This window comes from Aulostomus chinensis, chromosome 21, assembly GCF_037954235.1.
Source record: "Aulostomus chinensis isolate RoL2024-O1b breed Wild chromosome 21, RoL_Achi_v1.0, whole genome shotgun sequence".
NCBI lineage: Eukaryota > Metazoa > Chordata > Actinopteri > Syngnathiformes > Aulostomidae > Aulostomus > Aulostomus chinensis.
This window is the reverse complement of record NC_141340.1, coordinates 15,383,386-15,395,991: the sequence shown is the minus strand read 5'-3', so window position 1 is coordinate 15,395,991 and position 12,606 is coordinate 15,383,386. Positions and strand designations below refer to the sequence as shown.

At 42.7% G+C, this 12,606-nt stretch overlaps 1 protein-coding gene across 2 annotated transcripts in view; it reads left to right on the top strand.

Annotated features, from left to right (window-relative positions):
- ahrra (aryl-hydrocarbon receptor repressor a) overlaps positions 1 to 12,606 on the top strand; it is an 81,422-nt gene that overhangs the window by 16,310 nt on the left and 52,506 nt on the right. The gene's annotated exons all lie outside the window — the stretch shown is intronic.

Sequence of the window (12,606 nt, the reverse complement as noted above, 5' to 3'; positions counted from 1 at the left end):
AAAAGGACTAGAAATGTTATCCTGGTGCTGGCAGACGTGGTATTTAATGGTGGTGCTATGAAGTGAGCAGAGAGGTGAGGAGGATTGATATTTCAAGCCAACACGATGAGGCGTTATTGGTTAATAAATCCAACCCAAATCCCCATCATCCCATTGTGTCTTTAAGTCACATGAAATTAAAAGGAATTTTGAGGCGCGCACTTGTTCTCCCACCCTCTCTCACCGCTTTAAAATATTCATGGTCGTCCGCTTCAGTGTGTGTTTTGTGCCGGTGGCCTTGGCGGCTGCCAAATCAACACAGATGCTCCTGAAAGACAACTTTTACTTATTTTAAGGGGGGGGGGGTGCACATTGTTTTTCGAAGAAGAAAGGGGGGCAGCGGAGAGGAAGTTCCTGTGAGGTTCACTTGCTTCCTCGTCCTGAGGGTTGGAAGAAAGTCCTCAACAGAAGCTGTTTATTAATTATTAAAGTTCACTGTTGTTAAAAAGCAGGTCATGTTGTGATCGGTGACCATAGTTCCGGAGGTGTGAGGGTAGTCACGAGGGGTGCGCCATCTCTCACTCATCTCAACACACGTGGCTCTCCTCGATCACCTTCTCTGATCCTGGTAGCGCCCTTAATCTCCTATCATCCTCTGCCCCAGTTTGGCATGGCACCCAACAACTGGCCTCCAGGTAGCATGCAACTGCCCTCGCTCGCTTGCTTGTTTTACTCACTTAGCTTAGGCATCACGCACACTTGTTGTACAGGTGCTAATCGGACTTATTAAAAGTGCCTCTCCCGGCTAAGAGATCACGCAGAGGTATAGACCGCCACCGCTGCCTCAATGAAGAGTGGTGTGTCGGCGCCAAGAGAGGGCTGCAGAGATTAGAGCTGGAAAATGAAGAAGGTTCAGTCGAGTGTGTGTAACTGCGCAAGTGTTGAGAGTGAGTGCCGGTAGTTCTCGTATGCATACTCTCGTATTCACCTTGCAAAGTTGCAGGAAACATTCAAGTAAAGGTGGCTGGAATTATTTTAGGACCTTCTATTCGAACACACACGACGGCTTCTGTTAGTTGGTGTGTCCCGGTATCAGCGGCAGGCAGCAGTGACCAGCACAGCTGTCTTTTGATGCTCCACTAATGAGATTAATTAGAGTGGAACTGAGGCATTTGTATACATCTGCAATCTCCGCACGCCTGCCAGCTTCTCTTTGGTCAACGAAGTTGTCTCTCAGAGTCGCAGTTTTTCCACTGATATCTGACTGTGCAGCAGGACCAGAGCATTTCCAGATCCATAGACCAACAAACACAAGTCCACATCCTTCCTGTGGTTTGGAACAATTATTCTCTGTTTTTTTGTTTGTTTTTTTTTCTTTCCTGAACAGAGTCATTCACTAAATACATGACATAAAACCCTGAAACCTGCAACTTTGAAATACTATCATTATGATTATTCTTACATTTGCTCCAATAAACAACAGCATCAAGAAAAGATTTTTTTTTTCTCCCCACTTACACTACTGCAGTTCTTGTTTTTGTCCACTTGGGGGACTGCGTGATGATCCTCTGGATTTAAGAGCAGCTCAGTTAACAGTGACTGATAAAGGCAGGATCACAATCGTCATTTGTGTTTTTCAAACATACTTTTAATGGCTTCATTTACCTCACTGAAATACACGAGTCTGTAGTGGGTTGTGCTGTATGTTTTGATGTTTACACAAAAAAGGGGAAAGGAATACAAGTGTGTAGCGTGTGGTTGGTGGAGGCAGACCCTGATTGTCTACATATTGCATGACTTCTTGAGGGTGGAGCGCAGTAAATAATGTGTATCTATGAACTATATGCAAATACACCCCCCAGGCTTTGTGTGCGTGCCAGCATGTGTGTAAATAACAATGAGACCTAAGGTGTATTTTAAAGCATAATGAAATATCTGTGACGACTCCATGTGTCATTATTCTGAAGCAGTTAGTACAGTAATGAGGCTACTCATGCACAATGAGCAATTTTTTATTTTTATTTTTTTTAACACAGATTAACGATAGTTAGTTTCCCTTTTTATTTAGTCTGGCCCCGAGGGTGAAAACAAGATGCCTGACATGGACACGCTTGTGTTTGGAAATAAGAAAATATAGTTGAGAGATTCCAGAGATCACATTCACCCCCAGGCTGAGAACTATTTCCTTGGCAACTGAAAGATAAACTTTTCTAAGTGTATTTAAAATACTTGTTTTGTTCTTCTCAGAGATATACAGAGGCTCTGCTGTCTCATCTCTAGAGTGGAAATGCATATAATAATGTTACTGTATGATGTTCCACAGGTTGCCAAGCCACTTTAAATGAGGCACACTATAAAAAATGTGTAGCTCTGGGTAACCGCATTTTCAGCAATTTTTGAGTTAAAGAGAGTTGGTCCATGTGAATGTGTGTGCGTATGTGTCTGTATGGATGTGTGTGTGTGTGTGTGTGTGTGTGTGTGTGTGTGTGTGTGTGTGTGCGTGCTGACTGTCAGCAGGCTGTAATTCCCTCCTCTTCCATGTTAGGCCTCTGCCCTCGCTGTAATTGCTGAGCTTGTTAAATATTTACCCTGAGGATTAACAATCCCTCCTCCTTTGTCTTTCTGCCCCGATTGCATTTATTTCTCCTCCAGTATATATGTGTCATTAGAGTCCGCTTCCCGATAGCGTTTCACTGCTTCAACTAGAATTTGCCTTGTTTTTGACATTGTATCTTTCTGTGGCTTTTTTTCTAATGACGGATCAGGTAATTAAAGAAAATCTGCAAGACAAAATCCCATTTAAACGAATTAGTATTATTACGAAGATGTCGTATTTCAGTGACAGCAAAACAATCATCTTGTAAAAAATGAAGCAACTGAAGAGGAATCATCACCCAAAATTGACAGCTATCCTCCCGTGACAACTTTTGTTTTCTTTTATTCCCTTTTATTCTCTTTTCTTTTTCGGCTGATTTGACCGCGCGTGCTGTGTTTTTCAGGGTGAAGGGTGACAGAGATATCTATCACCATCCCGTGTCTTGACCTTTCTTGCTGCGGGAAGAATCCACTGTATTAATCAAGATGTATTCCTCATCTGTGTCCCTCTGTCTTCGCTGTCCGTCTCGGGATCAAAAGTGAGGACTTTTATCCTTCATCTCCTCCACTGTCTCAGCTTCTTCACCTGAATACACGCGTCCTCCGGAATGTTACTCATATTTCTAGTGTCCATTTAGCCACTGCTCCAATTAGCAGGTCATTTACCAGACTTTATTTATTACTGTTCAGAGTCTAACAAGCAGATTATAGTTGCCAGTAAATATGACTTTTGCTGGGCCCCAGGCATTTTTATTCTCCATTTATCTCGCTTTTCTACATGGGTTAGATCAGTTGGTTAGCTGAGCAGAATTCAAGGCAACTGTTTCTGGTTTTTTTTGGGGGGGGGGGGGGGGCAATGTGGCAGGTATGCACATCAGTGTAGCAAAACATCCGTCTGTCTGTATGTCTTTGACTTCCCCTATATCATCAAGTTTATCCACTTGACGTCAAATTAGCCGCTTGCTTGTTGTTGTCGTGAGGAAGTGCAGTGCCAAATTTGAATGCTGAGGTCTGAGGATCATAGGTCTGAGGTGACAGTCTGATGACAAAAAAAATGAAGTCAGAACCAGAAAGTCACAGCCAGAATTTCGTTGTTTGTGATGTCACAGTATCCAGCATATATGTATTTGTGTGGGGTTTTTTTGTTTGTTTTTTTTCACACGCTGTAGCGAGTCTTCTGTCGTGCATTCTTAAATAGCACTTTACCCACAGAAAAGAGTACAAATTGGAGACGAATCGTACATTTGGAAGGCTTTCAGGAGTAGAATCTTTTCCATAGGCGATGGGTCGGACAATGAAAGATTTGATTCAGTTGCCAATCCACAAAAGGAATGAAACATGCACATCCACAAACCGAAATAAAATCAGAAAGGAAAAAACAAACAAACAAACAACCCAAAACCCCACCTCGCACACAGTAACGGTTCTGGTTAGCTGATTTATTGGACCATGGTGAAAACTGGTAACATTTTGAGCTCAGACTGCCCCCCCCCCCCCCCCCCGCTTTTATCTGCTGTATTCCACCAGCTCTTTAGAATAAGCTCGTTCAGTGAATCAGTTTTCAATTTCCCCTCATCAACTTTACTGCGAACACAAAACTCACACCGAAATATAAAGGCCTCTGCATGAAAATTTGAGACGGATGGATGAATGAATGAGTGCATCCGCTAGCTCTCAATTAAAGCCCCACCCTCCCTCAGCTGTCAAACCAGTCAAGGTGCTGAGTGTGTGAGAAGACTCGCATCACTCTCAAGTGAGGCAAGACTCCATGGTAGTGCACTATCATAGAAAAACATGAGCACAATATGCGCAACCTTTAGATCTGCAGCTCCTTGCTATGTCTGCACACGTGCGTGAGCCACTTGCATTATGTGTGCTGTCTGCATCGAAATGCTTTGTGAGCTATAATAGAAGAGGAAGAGGAAGGCCACAGAGCCCAGAGACTCACGCCAAGCATACACTGCTTGTGATGTCATCCAGCAGACAGGAGGCTGTTTTGTAACTAACTCGCCATCCTGCAAGAGAGGAACAAGGGAACAATACTAATCACTCACTCTTGATGCTTATTCTCTCATCTAGATTTAGAGGGTCTAATGGCTGTAAGCCCCCTCTTGTCAAATATTTGGGTTAATCCTTTTCATGTCAAAAGTGTATCAAATGAATTCTGCTGAAGTTCCCAAAGAGGGAAGAGCGTGATAGCAGCATTTTCGGAATGGAGGGGGGAAAAAATGTGAATCAGGTCACATTATAGATGAACTCTGTGTTTACTCAACTTGCAGTGACCCTCAACTTTTTTTCTTCCTTAAATCTGCAACCCTACGCACACAGGAAAGTAGAGCAGAAGCTCAGACAAATCAGCGAGTTACTGAAAATGAACAGAAAAGATTTAGCAACTGAAAGGTCAAGATGCAGTTGCCGTTTCGTGTTTTTGAAGCGGTGTCTTAGCTCTTGTAAGTTCCTGAAATTTCTCAATGCAACCCCAAAAAATGTTAAATCATACAAGGATGTAATATTGGCAGCTTGTTCACAATCTCCTAGAAGAGAATCTGACCAATGTTTGTGAAACATGACTGTGAAAATTCAGGGGGGCTGAACTCCTTTTACAGACGGTCACGAGATAGCCGACCGTTGTAATTGACCAAGATTTTTTTTCTAAAAAACTGATATGGCTGATAGCCAATTTTGAAAGTTTTCAATTCCAAAGATTTAGAAAAGGCAAGAGACCCCGTGTTTACTTCACTGTTTCATCATCATGAGCGGCAGATGATGAGCAGAGAAAACGAGACTTCAGCAAAACGGAGTCAAAATTAATATCGGCCATCAGACCTGCAAAATCAAAGGTGTTGACAAAATCTGATACTGATGACATGCCAGCATTGTGCAGTCTGACTTCTCACAACTTTTGATGAATATTCACCCGTGTAGCAGAGAGTGGCATTAAAAGCAGTGTTGTGTTTTCAAGTAAATTTTACTTGTGAGGATTTCCAGATTAATTGCTCTGGCCAGTGTGTTTCACAGCACTGATAACAATGTGTTATATCAGTATTTTTAAAACCATAATGATTCCCTGATAATTGTTTGAATTTTTTCTGTCAGCTCTGTCAAAGAAACCTTTAGGTTTTGTTTCACTGATGGTGCAGCAGGTCTGTGTCGGTCTCATTCTTTATACTGGTGGTCTCTAGTGTGCACTTCAGTATCATCGGCCTCCCTGCGATCATTGGCCAAAAAAAATTGTGCGCTTAAAAGCACAACGCGTCATGAGAAGCAGGCTAAGTCTGGTTTAGTCAGGGAACACAATCAGGTCAATCTGTGGTGCCATTATTCGCTCCCAAGTTTTGTATGTATGCTGCTAATATGTCTGCGCAGCCCCTTAACTCATGTTTTACTCCTGTCTTTACCTTTTCTGAAGTGAACACTCAAACCTACTGAAGGTCGAAACCTTTGCCCTTTTGATCCACCCCCATTGTTTGACACGATCACAGTGATGGAGGACAACAAGCTTGGAATCTGCGGTGGTAATAAGTATCACTTTAGGGGGATGCTAGGAATGAATGCTTCCATGGTTGTGCGGACGATTGCACATTTGAGTCCTCCAGCATGTGAGGCCTCGAAGCCTAAAGCAGGCAAAGACTTGAACCCATCAACCCATCATATCTGCTAAATGTCATATGTCACAACAAGCCTGGAGACAGATTGAAGTGGACTGGCCAGCGCTGCTCTGGTGTTGGTGACACGAAAACACCAGTTCACCCTGAGCTGCTGCAGTTCTAGACTTTTCAAGAAGGTGATGCTAGGATTCACACTTTTTTTTTTTTTAATTGAAAAGTGGCTCTTGAGCTGTCATTGCTCCCACTAACCACAGCTTTAGCCAACGACTCTCACGCTTTCTTTTGACAATTAATCTGATCACCTGATTACTGTGATTGAGTTTGATGGGCACTAATGCATTTATACATGTATTGATTAAGAGCATCCAGGCAGATAATAGTTTGCAACATCCCAATCTGTGTGCTGTTGAAGCAGAGAAAATGTGCTCTTATGCATGAATATCATCTTCAAACGGGATTCGGACTGTCACCTTGTTTCTCTTGACCCTCTTTTGTTATTACCCTCATCTTTTTCCCTTCTTTCCTAATTTCTTTGATCGTGATTGTTAAGATTTCAGTGTCCCCCCTCCTTCTTCACCTTCATCTTCCTGTCCATGGGGTTCTGCCCTCCTGTTTGTTTCCCTGACCTCTGTGAAAGAAAATCACCTCTCATCTCCATGTGCTTCACGAGGAGTGCGTGATCAGGCTAAATGCCAATGCTCAGGCTTTTCTCCTTCCTCTTTCCTCCTCATGCAATGTCTGTAATGCCGTGCTACAAGTTCAATACGCAAAGGTAGATGTATAACTAGTTAATACATTTCCAGTGTAAATGTTAATGTGTACCCTCTGGGGATGTGTTAGCCTTACACCAACATTCTTTCCTTTATTTTGGCAAAAATACTGTTCAAGACAGAAGCACCTTTGCATGCAACAGTCATGTTGATACATATGATGAATGCTAGGGGGAAACGGTATGTGAAGGTCACCAAAGGCGGATTGGTAAAATTGTTTAGGGTGCCATGAGATTCTTTTCATTGCATTATCCTTTCATGCTGGTATTAGTGAACATATTAGAGATTAACGTGTTTGTTGTGGCTAACACAGAGATATTACAATGAGTCTGAGCTAAATTGCGCATTAGTTGCATGTCGGCTCACTCTCCCACCCTCCCGCCTGGGCATTCGCCCCCTCCGCTCTAATCAGTCACACAATAACTGTTAACTGGTGCGACAGCCCAGCAATGCTAATCTCTTGTATGTGTCGGGAACCATGAATGGAGAAGCCGCCGTATGCGTTTAGGATCCTCACAGTTAACTCATTAGTTGCTTGAATCAAAGGCATGACACTTGCTTTGTCCCTGCCTGGCCTCTCGTGCCACAGACACTGAACTCGCTTGAGTGGAGTTGGACTCTGTTAGGTAGGGGGGCCAACAAAGCCCTCCAGGATCACAAAAGGCCATAAGTGAATTACTCAAATCAGTGCCGAGGGGGTCCCCGCTAGTCGCTAACCATTACAGCTAGTGGCGGCCGTGCAGCAGTGGGAGGTGTGTTCTTTTGCAATTGTTTGTGTGTGTGTTGTGTGCAAACAGACGGGTAGAGTGTGTGTTTGAGTTTGAGTGAGTGTGAATAGACAAACAGAACTCATGCAGAGGGAGCAGAAGCCTTTGTTGGCCCAACACTATTGTTGGAAGCTGTCTTGTGTAATTACTGTCACAGCTACCGCCTAGCGCACTGCTCCGCTTGAGCACAGAGAGATGGGGAGGAGAGCAACACACTGTGGGCCCCCAAGTTAAGCTGGATAATTATATTATGGAGGCGCTTTAAGCAGTCAGTGGTGCCACAAACACGCTGATAAGTCTCAGGGTTACAGTCAGTAACATCATAGCATCAGATTGGAAATGAAGAATATGAAGTATTCATCTGATCGCTTGCATGCAAATCATAGTTAACCTCCAATAATTACCTGTGACAGGAAGCCATTCCTGTTACATTTCATCTGCTGTGGATTTGTAATTGGGGTGTGCAGAGATGTCATTTGTATCTCTTTTTAGACAGGAAACCAGAAGTGGGTGTGGTTTGCACTCAAAGAAGGTCAATTTACTGAAAAATAGATCAGATCTTCCAGCTATGCAGTACCGAATAAAGATTCTGCTTCATCGTCATCTATTTGTCACTTCAAACATGTTTGGAAACTTTAACTGTACTCTTGAGCTGTAAAATGAGAGCCCAATAACCCAGCTGACACGTTTAACATCGCCAAACCTAAGCAACACCCAGCTGGCGCTAAGGGCTGATTTATCCTTGTATGTCTATGCCGTGCTGCAATGACTTAGCTCAAACTCTAGTTGGTGGCAGGGCTTCTGTGCCATTGTTTGAAATATGTTTGTGGACTTTCAAAAAAAATGGTGGATGAAACAGAGTGAGTCATTTTAGAGTTTGAGCGACAACGTCTATATTTACTTAAATAAATCGAACAAGAGCTCAGACCGGAGGAGGAGATGGTGTGAAAATGAGAGTGTGAGCATGTAAGTGAGGAAATGCGATGCTACGAAGCTGACTGGTCACAACTGTTGTAGTTTTGGTTTCTACATCACAAAGTTGCATTCAAGGGAGGTGCTTGTGTATATCCAGCTATGTGTACCTACGCTGTAACCCACGGGGTTGAATTGATGCAAAGGTATAAAGTGGCCTACCCGTATTGCCAGTCAGAGTGTTGAGTTGTCTGCTCTGCTAGCTCCTTCTTTAACAGCTTATTAAAAGCAGCGTTATTTCTTTTTCTGGATAATAATGAAAAATATTGGAGTTAAAAGAATTCCTATTCAGTTATTGTATTATCTGGGCTTTCTGTGCTCCCTGTTTGGATTTTTCCTCATCTCTCATTTGTAGAGGTATTTCATTAAGCACGCCACTCCAGTCTTGCCCAATTGCAACCTGCTTCGGCCTAGATTAAATCATTTCACATTGACCGTTTACAATCATCCCCTCCTTACAACAAACAAACAGACTTTGTTGATCTCCATGCAATATGGCTTACAGATTTAGCACTGCCCAAAGCCACATGTTGAAAGCCCATTTGAAAACTCATTAAGCCTCAGAACAGTCATTTTGTTATTTGTTGTGGCATGTGGGAACTTCTGCACAGAATCAACTTTCTGAGTTTAGGAAAAGTTTTGACTATTTATGGTGGGATCACTGTATTTAAGAGAAATGGATCAATTTGAAACAGTGCAAGAATGTGCAAGACCAAAAGAGAATGTGCAAATATGTTTTAGATGTCTAAGTCAGGCTAGAATTTGATCTGTTGGATTTGAAGATGCACTAACGTAATTACATAAATAGCAGTTATGAGAAAGTCTCATTGTCTCACCCATCGTCCCGTTTGCATGGCTAAGACAGGCGACAAAGAGCTGATTGATAACTTGACATAGATTCCCTCCTCTGAACCGAACCTTGGCTGTCATCCCCAAACGGCCCCATGTTTTCTGCCAGTAAACACCCAAGGCCTATTAGCTGCAGCACAACCAATTTAACATGGCCACCCGCATAAAAAGCTCACTGGTGTCAGTAATGCGATCTGTTGATGGCTAAACCGAGCGAATGGAGAAGCTATTCACAGTGGCTGATGAATGAACTCCGTGACACTGTTACTCTGGCACGATACAGGGCAAAGTCTCACCATGACAAACCACTAAACAGCAGACATGAACACAAAACAACAATGTGAAGTGACTCCAAACTGCTCGGTGAGTACGCTGTAGCTACCAACATGTCACATTTGACATAAATGTAACTGAACTTTTCTTTTGAAACAGCAAAGAGTAGGAATGAATGGACATGAAGTGAAGCATATTCTAAGAGCTATCAGTGATACGACTCATGTTGGTTCCCTGAAGAAGGATCCTCGCATGGCACGAGCATGTCATTGTCTTCATGCTGACATCCTGGGCGAGGGTACTGTAGTCGACCAGACCGTTTGTTTTGTCTGTCACCTTCGTTCATCTTAATTGAAGCATGCTTCAGTGTGCAGCAGTGACCAGGCCTGGGCCCTGCTGTTGTTCCCTAATGTAAATCGATATGTTTCCATGCGGTTGGAAAGATCACTAACCAAAGGTGGCATCTGACCCGATACAGCTCGATACACTAACTACCGTCAGCCAGATGAGGTCCCCTTTCATCAGCATTTGATCTGACTAAAGAGGAGAACATAGCTTGCCCGAGTAAAAATAGTTCCTCAGATCATGTCATGTGAAGTTAGAGTAATGTGGAGAAGCTTTGGCGGGAGTTAAACAAGGGTAGCCAGACAGAGTGTAATATAAATACAACAAAATATTTTCCTGGAATAGGCATGTATTGCAGCGATAAATGGCTAATTAAAAAAAGAGCACAGAATGTGATTCAAGAGGATGTTTGAAAGGTTCTGTGAGTATTTTATTGGCTGGCGAGCCATTTCTGCGCTCCACACACCCCAAGCAGCCTGAACTCTGATTGAACTTCGGCTCCCTGCCACATTATGATCGAATGAGTGAGCCTGACAAAATATTTTAGGATGGAGAGACACAAGCAGAGGGCACAGTGAAAAGGAGAAGGGGGCAAAAGACAATCCTTCCTTGTCACACGCTTGCATTTGGCCAGTGTGACCAAATAGAAGCCAAGCATCAGTTAACAGCAGCAGGGCTGTCTGATATGACTGCAACATCTGCAACAGGTACGTAGTTAAAGAGGAGCAACGCTATATTGGCCAGGGAGCCAGGCGTCCTGCAAGTGAGGATGGGGAGGGTGTTAATTGAGAGAGAGCGAGGGAGAGTTGCGTGACTGGCGCTTGACTAAACGAGCCCCTAGGCGTTATTATTTTGCCAGGAAAAGTAAGGTATATTGTAAGTGTTCAACAGTAAACAGAGGTGTGTCAAGACCGTAATGCTGGATTTGTTGTGTGTGTGCATGTGTGTGTGTGTGTGTGTGTGTGCGTGCGTGCGTGTGTTTGTCCATAGTAGTTACAGCAACAACTCTAGTTATTGAATAAAATCCCTTCTCCCCTTTCATTTTTTGGTGCGTGTGTGTGTGTGTGTGTGTGTGGGGGGGGGGGTTGCAAAAGATAGTATTGAATTTGTATTTGGAATTCATCCTCAAAAGTGCTGAATGACTTTAAAGTTTTTTTTTTTTTTGTAATTTTTGTTTTGTTCTGTTTTGGGTTTTTTTTTTTTTGTTGTTTTTTTTGTTTGGTTCCAGTTCCTTAAACAGGAATAAATATCAGTTCCTGGAAAAACTAAACAAAACAAATGTATTGGCATCAGCCATTGGCCAAGTGAGTTTTAACATATCGGTGCATCTCTACCACATAGTAAAGGCTTGTAGTTTCATCTGAAAACAGAAAAAGCTTGTTGAGACGCATGAAGTGACGGACTAATAGAGGAAATGTTACTTTTTAAGATGTGGTGGCAGTCTTTTTTCTGTCTCGAGCAGTTGTTGAGTGTGTTGTTCGCTGTAAGGCACCAGAGTGGCAATCCAACTCTTTATTATGGATCGTTATAGGCTACTGACCTACTATCACGTTCTATTTTTCTAAAAACAATAAAGGAGAAACATCTCCAAAACAGGTATGACAGCAATTAGAAGTAACCTAATTATTTTTTTAATTCTTAATTGCTACGTCATTATGACTAAGATAAGCTGACCTGACCTGATTAAATAAAAAGTCTTGCTCACACTCTTAAAGGTTGACTGACCAAAACAAAACACCATTTACCTTTGAATTAAAGGTAAATCACTTTTTTAATAACTTTCCAAGTATTTCAAAAATGTATTCTTTCAGCAAGAATTTTGGCAGCGCTGTTGTCAGTCATTGCAGGTTCCTTTGTGTGTGTGTGTGTGTGTGTGTGTGTGTGTGTGTGTGTGTGTGTGTGTGTGTGTGTGTGAGAGTGTGACCTTATTATAGATGGAGCCACAGGCACCAAACCTCTGGACCTTTCAGGGATGAGCGCTAACCTAATGAGTAATTCATCAGGCGCAGTGGCACGACCTCTTAAAGATGGGACATGACACAGACCGAGCGGCTCAAGTCGTATCATCTTATCAGAGACAGGAGCTAAGAGCTGCTGGATAGGTACAGATATTTTGATGTGTATTGAATTCAGGATTAAATTAAACTCGGGCAGCATATTGTATATTTGCAACAACAAAAAAAAGTGTAGGAACAGAAACAGAGAAAGTGACAGAAAAAATTGGTGAGGGGAAGAAGTGTCAAACTCTCTCTGTCCTCAAGGATCAGGTTTAAATTGGCATGTTACAGAGTGAGCACTGAATTTTAACAGCTGCCAGCTTCACCAACACTCACCCATACACAGAATAACACACACAGACACACACACACATGCATACACACACACACACACACACACACACAAACACGCTGGAGCCCTCCCCTTGTCTAAGCTTGCGTGCGGAGCAGA